This window comes from Callorhinchus milii, unplaced genomic scaffold (genome assembly GCF_018977255.1).
Source record: "Callorhinchus milii isolate IMCB2004 unplaced genomic scaffold, IMCB_Cmil_1.0 Scaffold4, whole genome shotgun sequence".
NCBI lineage: Eukaryota > Metazoa > Chordata > Chondrichthyes > Chimaeriformes > Callorhinchidae > Callorhinchus > Callorhinchus milii.
In genome coordinates, this window is record NW_024704745.1 from 45,194,864 (window position 1) to 45,212,444 (window position 17,581).

Below are 17,581 nucleotides of genomic sequence, written 5' to 3' on the forward strand. Positions count from 1 at the left end.
GTGTTTCTAAAAAGACTGTGTCTGGCAAAAATGATCATTTTCGTAGAAGCTTATCACTTTCAAACATTTGTAAGTGCTACACAGCAATTACTAGGTGTAATGATTGTATTGTTCAAGAATCACACTTTAATAATAATAATCCTTGCATTTGATATAGTGCTTTTCACGTCTTCTAGACGTCCCAAAGCGCTTCACAGAATATACTGTAAAGTGAATTGACCGTATATTTGTGGGCGAACATGGCAGCCAATTGCGCACAACAATGTCCCACAAACAGTCGTAGATTCAAAATGACCAATTTATTATTTTGTTTTTTTGGAGGTATTATCATTAGGCGTGTGGAGTAAGGAAACTTGCCCAAGGTTTCGCCCTGCCTGGAATTGAACTCAGGTCTCTCACTTGCAAAGCGAGTGCTCTAACCACTGAGCTACAGGACTTCACTTTGCTATGTGTGCTTCTTGAACAAACAACCACGAAGTGAACAGCAAATTCCTCTGGAAGATTGTTGGCCAGAACATTAGAGAAGAACTCCCTTCTCTTTTTCAATCATCTCTTGGGACTTTTAATGTACATTGGAATTCACATGGAATTCTTGAAAGTAAAAATATTGTGAGTTGGTATGAATATTGCTGTTGCTTGATACTTAAGATAATTGACACTACTGCATGAGTTAATAAGCATAATTTGTTGAGTATTTTGGTTATTCATGCTTTGTTTCAGCCATACACTGACTTTTTTAACACAGAGCAAAATCCTATTTTCTTTCTGATCTATGATAAATATTGTCTGAGCTGATCCAGTGACTGACTAATGCTGGAGCCTCCTGCTGTGGAATTTGCCTACTTTAGCTGAGATTGAATATCACAATGCTAACCATTGTTTGACTCTTTATGACAGCATTGGGCAGCCAAACAATTGTCAAAGCTAGCAAACAATTGCATTTAATTCCTTATAAATCAACCCATGAGTCACTTTAGTCATCTTTTAGTATTTGGAGTTATTGAGGAATCCTATTATGCCTGTAAGCTGATAGATAGTATATGTCTTCACTCACCCCAAATTCTAAATCCTGGGCAAAATGTTAACGATTGTCTCAAAGCTGAGGGGGTGGTTCACATCAAATCTATTATGAAATGTTACAGATTTCACCCTGGATCACGGCCATATTTACCTCCCACATGGTACTTTTATGGAACTGCTTTATCAAATAGAAGGATCAACTTAAAATTGGACAGTGTGGACTTGTAGTAAGGTTGGTAGAGATACAGTTGTACAAAATTCCATATGTCTTAATTTCTGTTGCATAGTATCAGTTACCTGGTGAAGTGTACAATTTTTTGAAGCTTATTTACATTTTTTTAACCTAATAAATCGGCTTGATGAAACAAATGGGGTGGAGCTTTGGAAAAATATCCTGCGGTTACCATAATGATTATTCAAATTCTTCAATCCTTGGGGATCCATTTATATTTTTAAATAAGAATTAGCTAATTTCACTTGGATATGGGACTTGGAACTGTTCTGCTGGCATATATAGTTGAATTTGCAGCATGATTGAACGTACAATTAATTTTTTTTTCTTCCAGGGCTATTCATGAACGTAATGAGCTTCTGTAAGAGTCCTGTGTAGTTTAGAAGATGTTTCTATTTAAAGGGGTATTGGTGTCTGCTAGCTTGCTTTGCTGAAGAATTCATTACATTAGGAATTTATGAAATGAGTGAATGATTGAGAGTGGAACGTAATCATTACTCAGTGCTTTTGTGATTTGGGTCCCTGCCTATACACAAGACACTTGTCAAAAGAAAAGGAGAATTTATCCTGGAATTCTGACCAACTTTCCTCACAATTAGTCTGTTGATCTCTATGCTGGCGCTTAGTGAGATAATGCTGCAGAAAATGCCGCATTTGCCTAGAAACAATCATTATGTGTTGAAGTAATTACCTGCATAGGAACATGAGATGCTTTGATGCGATAAGGTGCTAAAGTTGGAAGTTCTCATCTTGGGTAACATCTGCTCTTTTTATTTTGCTAGTGTTGCACTGTTAAAATCTGCTTCTCAGAATATAGGGAGGTTGTTATGGTGTGGATTGTGTTCTATGGCTAACATAGCTTCACAGTTGAATTGACCACAGGTTGCTAACTATAGAATCATAGAATTATACAGCACAGGAGGAGGACATTCAGCCCATCGTATCTGTGCCGGCTCTTTGAAAATCAATCCCACTCCACCAGGCAATTTGGTGGGCCAACCTCAGAGAATAATGCGAGGTATGTAAAACAGACCATTGTTCTTGCCAGAATTGCCAAGATCCACCTCAAGAAGTGTTTCACCAGTGTTAGCATTGACAATTAGGCTGCGTATTGCTGGTCCATCCACACAGGCTGGTGTCTTTTCTGTCACCGGCCACACAGTCCCAGCACTCGCCAATCCAGAATCCAGCAGTGGCTTGGACCTGCAATGATTATTTTGTACAGCATGAATGTAACGTACACTCTTCTTAGCTCCACAGGCTAAGTTTGTTTCTTACAGTGTGCTGTCACTTTGCAGTGTCAATTTAAGATTTCTGAGATTGAGAAAGAATATAGAAGCACCATGTAAACTAATGTGTAGTCATAATAATCCTTGCATTGCCTTATCACATTGTGTATCTTGAAGCGTTTCACAGGATTTACTGTAGAGTCCTTTCTCCCTCATATCCGCGCCACAACTGGCACCGCCTTCCATCACCTCCGGAATGTCGCCAGACTACGGCACTACCTCACCCCTCACACTGCTGAAACTCTGGTCCACGCCTTTATAACCTCAAGGCTGGACTATGGGAACTCTCTCCTCGCCGGCCTTCACGGCACCTCCCTCCACAAGCTGCAGGTCATTCAGAACTCTGCAGCTCGTGTACTGTCCCGCACAGGCTTCGCGACCACATCACTCCCATCCTCACTCGCCTCCACTGGCTCCCCATCCCCCAGAGGATCGATTTCAAGATCCTCATCCTCACCTGCAAGGCCAGTCACGGCCTTGCTCCCTCCTACCTCTCCGACCTACTATCCCCCTACCTACCTGCCCGTACCCTCCATTCCTCTGGCTCCGGTCTGCTCCACATTCCCCGCCCCAACCGCCCTACCATCGGTGGTCGGGCCTTCAGCCTCTCAGCCCCGAGGCTCTGGAACTCTATCCCCCAGTGCCTTTGCCGCCTCCTCCCTTTCCTCCTTCAAGGCCGGTCTCAAGACCTTTCTCTTTGACCGTGCCTTCAGCTCCCCTCTTGACTCTCTACCCTCTCCTCACTCCCTCCCTTCCCTCCCCTCACCCTGACCATTTCCCCCCTGCTCGGGTCCTGACCCAACTGTACAGCGCCTTGGGACGTCCTCCCGACGTGAAAGGCGCTCTATAAATGGAATCTTGTTGTTGTTGTTGTAGAGTGCAGAGACTGGTTGAATTATTGTGTCAGCCTGCCTACAGCATATGATCTAAATTTAATTGCACTGTGATAAAGATTTAAGCAAAGTATCTTATTCACTGTGTGGTTAATGAATCAGAGATTCCTTTCATATCACATTCGTAGGATCTGGTAATCGTTGAAATTTTTGGGGGATCAACCAGGTGTCTGACACATGCAGAAATGTTTCACCATTACTTTATAGTATCCAAACCCAGCTGAGATTTCCATACATCCCACATACACATGGAAATCCCTGATAGATTGTTGGAATGGAATGCGCACTCTCTCTCCCTGGAGGGACACATCCTGCTTACCTAATTCATGAGAGTATTACATTAACAACTTATTTATACAGTGGCTGTCACATGGGGTAGCTTAGTTAGGCACAGGTTGGCAAGAGCCAAGGCTTGGGGACCCCAGAGTGTGTATTAGGGTACTACTGGAGTCTAATCAGCTCAAACCGCGTAGCTTGCCATTGATATTGCTGTCCGGCAAGCTTGCCAGTTTACCCTTTAAAGCTTTGGCGTGCAGGAGCTGAGTGGACTGATTCCCTGTCCCCAGTGACTAGTCTGCCTGTCCAGGTCCTACTGATGAACCAGGCTGGAATACTGTGGACCCGCCTGGCTCAGGTTGAAAATAAAGTATCCTGGATTACAGTGGAAACGGCTTCTATATCTCCAGGTTAGAGAAAGGATTAAAAAAAGTCAGCCAGGGTTCCCTTTTCTGATCAACCAAGCATTGTCTATGCTTGAAAACTGATGGATAATTCTATTTTGATATACATTCCATTAGATATAGACAGACATGTTTTTTGTCCCATCGTTTCAAAACAATAGCCTTGCTGTCTTCCCAACGTGAAAATGAATCAGCATCTAGACCTCAAGCAGCCCTTTTGGTAACTGGTCCAGCTGCTGCATAAATATTTCCTGTAATCTGTTCTAATATTGTCCCTCACAGCCCTGAATATGTATCTGGCCCTAGAATCGTCTTATACATTTAGCTATGAAGTGAGATCTGTAGTTTCAAAGTGGATTCAGGATTTCTGGCTTATAATCTATTGATGCCTTTTTTCGATGCTCTGTGTGAATTCAATGAACACAAATAGGGTTAAATTTCAAAATCTGACTTTGTTTAGTTTTGTTCCACAATATTTTATATAGAAAGTCATGCTTTTTTTTGTAGCTTCAAGGATCTCCATGTTATTCTGTTCCCCTCCTATAATTACTTAAAAATTCATCAGGGAAATAAAAACATGATAAAAATATGTTTAAGAATTTATGATCCTCCTGGCAGTAAGTGCTGGTACCGGAACATTTTTAAGCCTTCACCATATTTATCCACACATTAATGCCGTTTTGGTGAACAGCAAACTATCAAATTATCTCGGAAAATCTGGTGGTTTGATTTTAAGGACTAAAGTGCTGATATTTTGAGATATATGTGAAGCACTACAGAGAGTACAATTAACATTGAGGGAATAGCCTCCTTTTGAATTCCATATTGGGGGGATAACCTCCAGCAGCAGCAGAATTGTAAATGGTAAATATACTTTTGACTTCAAACATAAAAGTATAATGAAGGAAGACTTGACCCATCTGAGGATCTGAAATATTCTGCAAGCTATGGGTAGATAGGAAGAAACAGAAAATTGTATGGCAAAATTCCAGCTAACAGATTTTTTTTTATTTCTGCTCATTTTCCCCTTCTAGCTTTTTATCAGAATTGAGTTCAACTGCAATGCTCCCCATAATCAGTTTGCAACAGTTTGCAATCGTTCACCGGTGGCCAAGGTGAAACTATGCAACTATATCCTAGGACAGGGCAACCCTTAAGGGAGGAGGGAAATTGGAGGGAGCACCAAAAAGGAAAATAAAATTCTTATCTGAAACAGAATCACCTCTGGTACAGAATGTTAAAATGCGGAAAAGGAAGTGATGTGGAACTGGGAAAGGTAAAGCAAGTTGAAATTGTTTCCAAACCTTTGATATACAGATTCAGTCTGTCCAGATCTATCTCAATTTTCACCCCTATGTTTTAATTTTTAGTATTCTAAATTATTACAATAGGTTGCTGGAATAAATCTGAACTGTACATTTCAATTAATGTATGTTTCAATGACCATAAATAATTGGGAAGGAATAAATCATGGGGAAGGAATATGCTTTGATATGAGCCAATATAAGTCTCTCATAAGTGGGAGATGATGATTAATATCCCATTTTCTGATTGTTCCAATATTGAATCAAACTGAAAGCAACAATCCCATATCCCCAGGCTGTGATATACATCACGTCCACCAACTATACGACAGCAATTGTCTCCTTGTGCTGATGTTGAAACTTCTCAACATCTAATTTCTGGGCATGATCTCGTAGCATTTATTTACATTTGAATGCATGGTTGGTAAATCTCCCTGAAGCTGTGGCAGAAAGGCATCCTTGCTTTCAATCGAGAGAAGTAAAAATGTTCTGTGAGTCGTACTGAAGTAATTAAAATGGTAATAGTCTGTTCAACATCAGTGAATGGGCACATTCCCAGCATTACATTATCATAGAATTAAGAACCGCACGACAATGTTAATTTCAGTTAAAGAAGCTGCCCTACCAAAATATAATTGGTTCTGAAAAAATGAATTTTTATTCAACTTCTATAATTTATTGTTTATGAGGTGAAATTTTTTCACAAGATCAAATGTACTTTTTGTACTTCTGAAAAAACAGCAAAATCTAACATTTCCCAGCACAATCTGCCTGAAATTCCACATAGTCTTGGTCTAGAGTAGCTCCATCTTAATATTGAACTCAATTCAAATTTTCCATAGTCCGTGGAATTTCACTCTAGTATGAAATGGCTAAAACCAAATGTAATGTCAAGACCATACCAGATAGAATTAACTCCTGCCATTTTTGTGCAAGATCTTAACAGCTGATTAATATGTCAAATATGCTTCAATAAAATTACTGTCCATTGTAATGGCTGCTTTTGTTTGCAAACAGCAAGATCTTAAGAACAGCTATGGGGTGATAAAACCAAATAATTTGGAATATTATTTTGACAGTACAACATTAAAATCCTTCACTTTTTAATACTGTCGTTGTATCTTTAATACACAGCTGAAGTATCTTTCCTCAGCCTGAGAACTTGAGACACAAATCCATATTTTACTGAGTTGTAGTTTGGCCTTTGAGGTTGGTCAAATTTACTCACATTTACAAGTTTGGACTATCTTATAGGCTGATATCAGCCATTTTTTGGCATCAGAGGCATTAGACCCGAAGGACGTAATCTTACATTGTGAAAGATATCTGGCATGGAGGAGCACCAAATGATATAACTCATGATAAAGATCATAAACATAGATTTAGATTAAAGTTTGTTTCCATGTTATGTTACCTATATCCAGAATGTTCCCATCTCAGTGTAAAATGAGTCCAGTTTCCAGGCTTCAACAATTTGCAATCTTCAGTTGTTAGCCTCTGTAGTATTTAGGACTAACTGAGACAGTGGGTTATTGCATTGTCATTTTATCTTTGAGATAAAATCCAGCCCACGTTGATTGGGTGGAGGTTTCCCATCACCGACTCTATTAGCTCCCTATCCTTCAGAGGATCCAGTTCAAGATCCTGGTTCTCACCTACAAAGCCCTCCACGGCCTCGCCTCTGCGATCTCCTAACCGCTTATCAACCCGCCCGCTCCCTCTGCTCAGCCAGCTCTGGCCTGCTCCACGTCCTCCGACCCACCTGTCCCACCATTGGTGGGCAAGCCTTCAGCCCCTCTGCCCCCAAACTCCATCCTCCAATCACTCTGCCTCGCCCCCTCCTTAGCCTCCTTCAATTCCCGCCTCAAGATCCTCCTCTTCGACCATGCCATTGGCCAGCCTCCTCCCTCCCTGAATGCTGTACACTGTCCAGTGGCTTGGGACGTCCTCCAGACGTGAAATGCACTACACAAATGTAATCTTGTTGTTGTTAACTATAAAGTTTGGGCAATTATATTTTAGCTTCTGAAAATCAAGACCCAGAATTTTTAAAAAATTGCATTAATCTTGCGTTCTCGCTCACTGAGGCCACAAGTTGACTGGGATGCAAAATGGAAAATTAAATATTGGTGCAGTAAGTCATCCCATTCTGTATTGGGCACTGAGGCATATTTTCAATGCAGAGAAAAATAAATTTTACTCTGATACGAACCATGCTCAACCTGACCTGGGACTGGATGTACTGAATGCCAAAAATTCGAAGGTTTCCTTTCCACACATCTCTTTGCTGTGAAGTGCACGTAAATTCAGTGAAAAGAAAAATATTTTGTATCTGATGTGGATTAGCGTTCTCTATACAGCACCACCAGCATATTTTATCTGCTTGAACACAAGCTTTGCTTTTATTATTCTATTGTTGCTGAAAAATGCAAAATGGTCGATGAAAGAAAATGTCACCATGCAAAATTGGAATGTGTGTAACATTTTCAAAACTTGTAAATAATTATGAGAAGATTCTGATGCATTTTCTGATCTTAGATATGGAGCTTGTAATGATCAGTAATTAGATATGACAACATTGAAATTTGATCCTAGGTTGGGATAAGATGAGGTGCAAGTTTAAATCAGATGTTGTCCTGAATTTAATATCATGGTTGGTGGAATTATACATTCCATTATTGTAGCGTTAACTTTACAACTGTATACAAAGGACACTTTTTCATAAGCTATCATAAATTATAATTAGATAATCGCACGAAGGTCTGTCAACACATTCCCTCTATCCTGTTTGCATATTGTGTAAATTGATCACTCTGTTTGATGTTGTCTCCCTTGAAATGATTTTCTACATGTTAAATGTCACCATGAAATCCTCTTGTTTTCGATCTTTGCTCTTTAATATCTTTCATGTTCCTTTCTTGTCCAGATGTCCACCTTTCAGCACCTCTTTCTCTCTTTTCCATTTTCCCCTATCTCACCCATTATAGTACTAATCTTCATCTTGTACATAGATTGCTACAAATATTCCCAGCTGTCTATATCATCCTGGACTTGTGAATTTTATTAGATAAAAATTGAAGTTTGCAAATTTGGTTTGGGTGATGAGGAAGCCCCATCCCTTGTTTCGACACAATGGTTTCACCCAAACTAAAGCATTCCAATTTATTGTGGACTGTGCCTTTTCAGTCCAGCTAATTATAGGATCCCGGCTGAAATTGGCTGGTGACCTGTGAAGCAACAATCTGGTCTTGAAAGAAATCTAGCACGTGGTCTACAATCATTAAGCAGAACTCTATGGCAGTTGGAAACCCATTTGAAAAGAAGCGTCAGATCGAGCATTGTGCCATATTTGGGTGGGAGAGGGGTTCGGTTGGGGTGGAGGGGGAGAGAGAGAGAGAGAGGGGTAAGTTTCTTAAACTCCCAAACTCTTAAAAGTTAGATTGGTTTCAATCCTATTTTTCACTTCACTGAATATACTGTAACGTGGTAGCCAATTGCCAACAGCAGTGTCCCACAAACAATGCTGAGTTCAGTGACCATCACATTTTTTTGAGGGATTTTTTCCCCTGTAAAGCAATCCGCCAATCGACAAACAACAGGTTCATATTATTGCGAAGTAAACAGAGGTGTGTGGAGTAAGAAAGCTTGTCTCAGGTTTCACCCTGAGTGTGAATCAATCCTGGGTCTTCTTGCTTGCGAGGCGAGTGCTCTAACCAATACTACCCAGGAATCCACAATTAATAAATGGAATATTCAGAAATACCACACTTCTTCCCATATATTTTCTTGGAGGAGTGGATGGTAAAAGGAGTATACCTAGATCTGAACTGTCGCTATTAACTCCTGATATGGACTGCAAAGATTAATTTACCCCTGGCTGCACTGCATATTAATCCAAGATTATACACAACCTAAGCACTGCAATGAAACCCTTGAAAAGGTAGGGTTGCCCCAGCTAGATAAGTACCATACTCTACTGAAATCAACTTTATTTCTATAAATTGTTTTTTTTAAATTGTGGTTTGTTTGAAATGTAATGGCCTATATCTTGACAGTGAATCATTTGTTTCTAACTACGTAAATCTATTTTTAATCGTAAGCTAAGCAAGCAAAGCATTGCCACTTTTTTTGTGCAGTTTTAAATGACAGAAGCAATGGAGCGGGAAAAAAGAACTTTTTTTTCTGTATTATTCACAGCTTCATGGTGCTGGAACAATGAGCACAATCCATTTTTAAAATTGCTAAGTGGCTGGATTGTGGCAGTCGAGAGATTAGACCAGATGTGCTGCTGGTAGTGAAGCGGCCAACTGTAGAGGAAGGCAGTGATGTGGAGAAAAGATTTGGTGGCTTGGGAGGAAATAGCACATTGGAGAGGGAAGCTGTGATATAAACTTGAAAGCAACAAACTGGAAAAAAACACATGTAGGCAGCTTACAAAAATTGTTCATATATGGTGGGTGACGCATGGCAGAATCAGTGATTCTCTCTGAGCAACAGCAGGAACTGAGGGTGTAGTGACCCTTATTAAATGATCAAGAAGTTAGACTTCCCTTTTCCACATTTTTCCGTGCAGTATCATGCTGACGATCCACATGTCCCCTTATCTGCAATGGGCGGGACTGAAGATGGGCTACAATGTTAATGGAAAAACTTCAGTTGATTGTCAGTGCACAAGATTTCTAGGCAATAATTTATCCAAACAGGACTGACTGCGAAGCACTCTGGGGTGCTACCCCACGTGAAGGACACAATATAAATGCAAGTTGTTAATGTTGAATTGACAGTGTGATGCAGCAACAGAAGTACATTGTTAGACAAGCTGGAATATTGGCCTCTGCTGTATTTATTTCTGTTTCTTCTGGACTTTCTTAGGCTCCTAAAAAACGACAAACCTATATATTTGCAATACATGCTTCTCAAATCTGCCTATCTGCCTTTAAACATCAAAGTTGATTCTGTTTCTACAGCTTTCTTGTTCTCAGTGCTTCTCTGATTCTTTAGATGTCAGTGCTAGAAATGTTGCATAATTTACAGGCAGCTAAATTTTTTTTTGCAGTGGAGAAGGTCCTCTATTTGTGAAAACCCCAAATTCACATTCTTGAGTCAGTTTTTGGATGATTTTGCTGACTATATATTTTATATTCACCAATGCCTTTTTTGTTTTCAAATTAAATTATTTTAATCTAGTTCGTCCCCCAAAATTAGGAGGACATTTAGATACGAGGATAGTTACTTAAGTTAATGACTGAATTTGATATTTTGGGTTTGACTTGTCCTGATGGTAAGATGGCAGACATGGATGGGAAAGTGCAGGGTGCCCAAATCCATCAAGTACTTTTTTTCAAAGCAGTCGAAAGTAGCTCTGCCTCTCTGTCTGATAGCAATCCATATGAGTTGAATGGTTTTATATTTTTGATTAAATTGATAAGTGTGACGTGCAATGCAATCTCTCACCAGATTATTTGTATTCTGGTTCATTCTTAATAATAAGCGCTCTGAGACTCTACCCTGTATCTAGGGCACTATATAAGTGCAAGTTGTTGTTATTGTAATGAATATATTATCTCACAAGTTCTTTGCTTGTTTTTCCAATAATGTATCTAACACAAGTTTCTTGAATTTCCTCACATTCTCTGCAAGGAATTACAATTCTGCTAACTTTGTTCACTAAGAAGTCATCTCTGCAATTCCAGTAAGCACAATTTCCTTGAAGACAAATTGTTTTTTCTGTGGCCTATCCTTTCTGCACGCTATTGCTCTTATCAGGATCTTTTCTGATCTGCTGCGAGCCTGTGCTCAGTTATTGAGACCTGTGCTGTCAAGCTGTGTGCATGCAGTGTTTCATTTTGACAGGCCTCTGACAAACTTTACTGGAGGCTCACGATAAGGCATTAATTGCATATATTTTGGGAAATTTTGAGGTTTTGTGATGTTAAATCAGTATTTATGATTGCTTTGACCATATCAATGACTTCTGCTGTCTATCTTGAATCAATTCATGTCTCCAATTCATATGATGCTGTACGTTGGTCAAAACTTTAGTTTAATCCTTATTATTGTCCTTTCAAAATGTGATGTCTTAACACCTATTGTGCAACTTCAAATCAATTATATTAATCAAATTATTATTAAACAGATACAACTTTATTGAATGACTGCTGAAATTTCATTGCCGAAGGTTGAGAGCAAAGTATCTGTTTTGTATTCTGATAGATGTGCATTCTGTATGGGCTCTGGGGGTCATAAATACTTTTGGAATGATTGAAAGTAGAAGTTGATTTTATAGTAAAATATATACTGTATTTATAACAACAACTTGCATTTATATAGCGCCCTTCAATCTGGAGCATCCCGGAGTGCATGACAGTGGCGTAGTCTGACCCCAAGCCAGGGGGAGCGGGAGGGAGAGTTGACCGTAAGCACAATCAAAAAGGAAGGTCTTTAGGCGGAATTTGAAGGGGGGGAAGGCAGAGGAATTGAGGGAGAGAGTTCCAGAGTTTCGGGGCATAGAGGCTGAAGACACCAATGATGGAGCGGAGGGAACGAGGGACAAACAGGAGGCTGGAACCAGCTGAGCGGAGGCAGCGGGTGGCATAGATAGGGAGGTGTGAGAGGATGAAGGGATTTGAAAACAAGTGAGAGGATCTTGGAAATCAATCCATTTGCCAATTGGGAGCCAGGGGAGCCTGGCAAGGACTGGTGTGATCGGGTATGTAGTTTTGTGTTTGTGGGACACTGCTGTGCGTAATTGGCTGCCACATTTCACCCACAAATATACGATCACTTCACTTTACAGCATATTCTGTGAAGCGCTTTGAGACGTCGAGAAAACGTGAAAAGCTCTACAGCAAATTATTATTATATTGTGCATGTGACTATCTGGGTGGTGGAGTTTAGGATTAATTGAATTTTGGGTATGGTGGAGCTGGGGACAGTAGCAAGCAGGACATTGGAATAGTCCAGCCGGGAAATGTTGAAGGTGTGGATGAGGGTTTAGGCTGCATTTATTGTGCGGTACAGACGGAGGTGGTGAAGGTGGAAAAAAGCGGTCCTCGTCAGGAAACGGATATGTGATCGAAAGGAAAACTAAGGATCAAACCTGATGCCTAAGTTGCACACCAGTTCGGTGAGCCTGAGGGGGAGCCTGGGAGGTTGAGGGGTTCAGACCCACAGGAGAGAATACATCGACAGGAGCCAAAGATTATGGCTTCCGTCTTGCCAATATTCAGCTGCAGGAAGTTTGTGCTCATCCAAGCCTTGATGTCCTTCAAATAAGCTGACAGGACATCAGAGGATTGGGAATCGCAGTTGGAGGAAGTGAAGTTGATTCGGGTGTCATCCACATACATATGGAAGTTGATCCCATATCTGCGGATGACATCGCCGAGAGGGAGCATATAGATGAGGAAAAGGAGGCCAAGGATGGGGTCTTGGGGTACCCCACAGGAGACTGGGTGCGGGTGCGTGAAAAAAGCATTTGCCGAGATGTTTTGTTGGTAGTTTAAGTAGGACTCAAATCATGCGAGTGCGGTCCCACTAAGGTGGATAAGTGAGGCGGTGCGGGAGGATGGGATGATTGATTGTGTCGAATGCGGCGGAGAGGTCCAAGCGAATGAAGTGGAGAGGGAGTAAGATGAAGGGGATAAAGAAATTTAGGCACTTAGATAAAGTCAGATGCTACTGGTATCTTGTGCATATAAAAAAAAAATGTTTTGTACCTATGTCAATGTCTAAAACATGGCTTGTTAATTACTGTTATGTGTTGATAAAATATGGCAGCCAATTGCACATGCAAGGACCCATAAGTAACTGAGGTCATTAATTGATTTGAAGATTATTAGTCAAACTCCCTTCTCTTTCCAAATCATGTCACCTAAAGTACAGAACAATTGAACTTGAGTTTAATTGCTATCCAAACGTGGCACCTCTGGAAATGTAGCATTCTCTTAGTACAAAGAATCTTGATCCAACAATTTAGTGATCTTGAGGTGTGAGTACTACTGGTTTAGCCAAGATGATGCGCTGCATAAATTAAAAGTGAGCCTTTGTCAAGTTAATGAGATTATATTAACATGTGCTTTAGAGCCTTGTGACAGTTGTCTCATTCATCACAGGTTTGACTTCTCATCTGTTTGATGAAGCTGGCGATCTACATTATGAAGCCTATGAATGCCTTGTATGAATTTGCATACTCATAATTTTATAGGTTTACTTAAGAGAACTGCAATAAAACTGTCAGAACATCTTATTTAATTTCGTATTCTCAAATCACTGATTTAAAGAGTGTGTTTCCACTAGAAATAGTTTAATTACCAATGTGTTATACTTTGTCAGCAAACTCATTAATATCCATCAAGTCTTAATGAACTTATATAAACCTTGCATGTATTTCATGCCTGAAACTTATTTTTTCCTTTCCCTCTCTCGCTCTCAAATACCAGAGAGGCATCAATTATATTCAGTTGCTGACCAGTGGCCTTGTAAAAATGTCGTGCAATTTGAAAAATGAAAATGGGCAATTGCTGTTCTTCCATTTGTGTACAGTGAAGTATTTTGCTTTGAGTAGCAGTCAAGCCACTCAATGTAATTGCAATCCTGATATACCACAACAGTAACAAAAAATTATACTGGATAGCCCCATTCACATTGGGTAATGCCTCGGAACATTTAACAATAGCATCAAGCACCACCATTGTTGCGAGCTCTGCGCCAATCCAGGTGAAATATGCAATATAAATGTTGCTGCAGTAAAAGGTATCACAAGCACTGAGTGGCAGGTTTGGTACTTGAAGCAAAATGTGAAGCACAAACCTCTATGAAAAGGTTTACAAGGTGGTTTGGAAAAGTTCAGGCAGACTTTGTGCACGTAAGTTGTCGATTCCTATTTTTCGTACTCGACTGAACACAATAAACTGACTGGAAAGGTTTTAAATAAACTGGTATTGTTTAATTTCTAACAAGAGAAAATACTGATTTTGTTTCATTCAAATGGGGCTTTAAAATTTCACCTAGATTTCCAGCAAAATTGTTCATCAGATGGGACAGATCAATCTGAGGTCATACTCAAATGACCAAAGCAGTTGTGAGTCAAAGGGATTCACTTCATCCTCCTCTGAGCATCACAGCAGAAAATAGGTTTGGAAAAGATACAGGGAACAATCCTAGTGATTGAAGCTTGATAGTCATTAATTTTTCACCACATTAAGATGCTTTTCCACTCCCTTCTATCAAATGTTTTATACCCTTTTATGTTCCTCCATGCATAAAAAAGGGAGTTTTTCCCAGTGTCCTAATCAACAATTTCTCAAATAAAATTGACCATTCACTCCATGGTTGTTTGTGGGATGTTGGTGTGCTCCATTTGTCTACAAACTAGTTAATACACATTATAGAGTGTAGCACTTTGAGACAGCCTACTGTACATGAGAGGTGTTGCATCAAATGTATGTATTATTGATATGCAACACATTGTAAAATTTAAACGACTGATTATTCCTTTAAAAAATTAAGTGATTTTCCTCTGTCAAATCTTTTACCTATGCAGGAGAATCTTTGGATTTTCTTGGACCTGACATAATTCATTGACAGCGGGAGCTTTTTGTGTATCTCAGGCAGTAATCCCTCAGGTTTATTTTAAATGCATTGAGTGTAAGTACTTTTTTGTTTAGTTACTGTTATCCAAGGTACTGTATTTTGTGTTGCATAATCTTATGATCACAGGATACTGATTAAGTTATAATGGAATTAGAGTCGCAAGATTGGGATATTAAAGTTGAATACTAATCAAGTCCCTTGAGTAAATCAAAATCTTATCACAACAATGCTACAAAATACTTTAAGGTAATTGATGTCAAGTGCAGTGATTGCTTTTGTTTACAAACAAATACACAATAATAATCCTTCTATTTGGTAGAATAGCCTTCACATTGGGAGGACGTCCCAAAGCACTTCAGGATATACTGAAAGTGCAATGATTGCATATTGTGTGTGAACGCAGCACCATGTTGCACCGAGGTTCCACAAACAGTCATGAAGCAAATGACCAATTTTATTTTAGGGAATTGTTGGCCAAGACACTGGAAATAATTCCCTTCTCTTTTTGATCTGTGTCCTGGGATATTAATCGTCCACCTGAACAATGCAAGATGCATTGGGGTGGACTGATAAGTCTTGCTATATAACAGCTTTGCTTTTTGTAAAGGAACAGGGGCTTTTACTTATTACTGTGATGAGCAGTGTTCGAGATTTGTATTCCCTGCTCCTATCCCATAGGTAACCGCAAATATAGTGCTTTCAGGACATGCAGGACTGATGCTGTGCGGCAGCTTGGTGATTTCTCAGAGTAAAATGTTGAGAACCTTTAGCTCTCACCAGTGTTGAAGGTCCTGTCAATGTCTGATATTTGTAGGCAGATGTGAAAGGTCAAAAGAAGTAGGGCAGACTCCTGGGAGACGTTTTTGTTCTGAAAGTCAGGGTCAAAACATTTCACAAAACACTTCACATCATAATGCAGAGGGTGATCTAATGACCTGTCTTGGGAAACATTTGAGATTCTGCACACTCTCGGTCATATTCTGGTATTGTTTTAATTCAGCGAAGGAATCTATGTGACAGTTTACAGTAACCCTACGAAATGTTGTGATGGGCTGAAATTGATTGTTATTTATACCTTGTATCTCAATTGGCATTTAATAACAGAGCCAACTTATGGAGCGGGAAGTACACAGATTATCTGTCCAGTTTGTTTTATCCTGATGAGCATTGTTACTTTACTCGAAATGTTGTGGTTGAAATTGTAATGATAAATGTTGACAGTCTTCTGCGTTGTACAATGTATCTGTTCTCCAAAATAGTTTTGCTCCTTTTATCACCTCCTGAGCCACAGCGGATGCTTTTAATTAAAATAGTTTAGCTGTCAGGGAAGGAGATGATCAGAGGTCAAGCATTTTGCTGCAATGGGGAACAAATTAGATGGTGAGATGACCTGCATTCCTCTCGAGCTCAATGCAGCAGCTTATTGCAGAACAGCAGAGTATACATCTCAGAAAGAGAGAATTTTTCTGCCTTAATCAGTCTCTCTTCTCTGCAAGGAAATGGCTCACAATCAATCGGGAGACCAATTGTTTCAATGTAAGAGAAAATGTGTTGTTTTCCAGTTTCCCAACTTCTTGTTATAATCTAACAATCCTCGCATTTCATATAGCTCCTTATCACGTCTTCGAGACCTCTCCAAATGTTTCTTGCTAGCGAAAGTCTTGTGACAGTAATAATAATAATAATAATCCTTGCATTTGATGTAGCGCTTTTCACGTCGGGAGGACGTCCCAAAGCGCTTCACAGAACACACTGTAAAGTGAATTGACTGTATAATTGTGGGCGAACGCGGCAGCCAATTGCGCACAGCAATGTCCCACAAACAGTCGTAGATTGAAAATGACCAATTTATTATTGTTTTTGGTTTTGGAGGGATTATTATTAGGCGTGTGGAGTAAGGAAACTTGCCCAAGGTTTCGCCCTGCCTGGAATTGAACTCAGGTCTCTCGCTTGCAAAGCGAGTGCTCTAACCACTGAGCTACAGGACTCGAATTACAGCAGTATTACAGCAAATTGTACCATTGAGTGATGGAATGTTTGATCTCTCTTGGTACTTGTTTCCCCACAGGGAAAAAAAATAAAACTCAAATAGACCAATAGATTTTGTTGTTAAGGAACTCTTTCACTTGCTCCACGAAAGTGAGGAAACAAACTCTGAGTTGCATTCACTTGAATTCATTTGCTTGAGACCAGCTTAATTTGTTCCCCCAAACCAAGGCCTTGGGAAGAACCGCAAATTGCCTTTGTTATTTTATGACTATCACTATTAATATTTCTATCAATTTAAAGGCTATCTTCAATAAATAAAGTGCCTGAAAGTGTGTGTGCACGTGTGTTAAATTGTGAGCAGATTTTAAAAATGATGCAGTTAAATACTCCTGTCTGAAGTTCTGAAGGATTCTTAGAAGTGAATACAGTATTTACAACAATGGATACCTCCAACATTGTAGCACTGGAGATCTGCATAACGGCTGCTTTAGCCAAACCATCTCAATGGTAAATAGGTAAAATTATACTGATTTATTATTAATCAGCAGAGAAAACTTTAGGTAAGGATCCTGGCTCGTTA